Raw genomic sequence first — 539 nt, 5'->3', positions numbered from 1 at the left:
GTATGGTATGGTATGAGTTATTTTAGTACGTCAGTACATCAGTAAGCTGCTTTAATGCTTTAATTTCCATAGGAGCTGCGAAAATGAAATAATGTACTCAGTATCAACCAGGGCATTAAGATGATATAAAATATTTCCATTTTAGATTTGATTCGACAGCATAAGCATAATGGAAATCTTGGCAGAGAAAACGAGGGAAGAAGCAGATAAGTAAGGGAAGTAGTAGGAGGAGGGTAAGTAGGCTTGAGGATGAGGTGGTTGTTCAATAATTCAGCGCAGAGCACCTGCTGTATGAAACAAAAAAAGAACTCCTTTAAATTAGAGCTGTATTTTACTATATTACCTGGCAGCAACATAAAAACAACTTATTTATTCTATTTATAGAAATAATAAGTCATATATTTATATTATTTATTTATTCTAAACCTGAGGATATTCAGTCCGAAATGTTGATGAAATATATATGTGTACTACATTTATATAGTACAGTTATATGAATAAGAAAACCTCAGAGTTTTTTTTTCTCAGCAAAAATGAAA

The 539-nt window shown here is 31.5% G+C and overlaps 1 protein-coding gene across 1 annotated transcript in view; it reads left to right on the top strand.

The window, feature by feature from the left end:
* The window catches only part of ppm1la (protein phosphatase, Mg2+/Mn2+ dependent, 1La), a 7,683-nt gene that overhangs the window by 3,985 nt on the left and 3,159 nt on the right, over nucleotides 1–539 (top strand). The gene's annotated exons all lie outside the window — the stretch shown is intronic.

Source organism: Morone saxatilis, unplaced genomic scaffold (assembly GCF_004916995.1).
Source record: "Morone saxatilis isolate NCDOM2014 unplaced genomic scaffold, NCSU_SB_2.0 Contig23, whole genome shotgun sequence".
In the NCBI taxonomy this organism is placed as follows: Eukaryota; Metazoa; Chordata; class Actinopteri; family Moronidae; genus Morone; species Morone saxatilis.
This window is presented reverse-complemented; position numbering and strand designations above follow the sequence as displayed.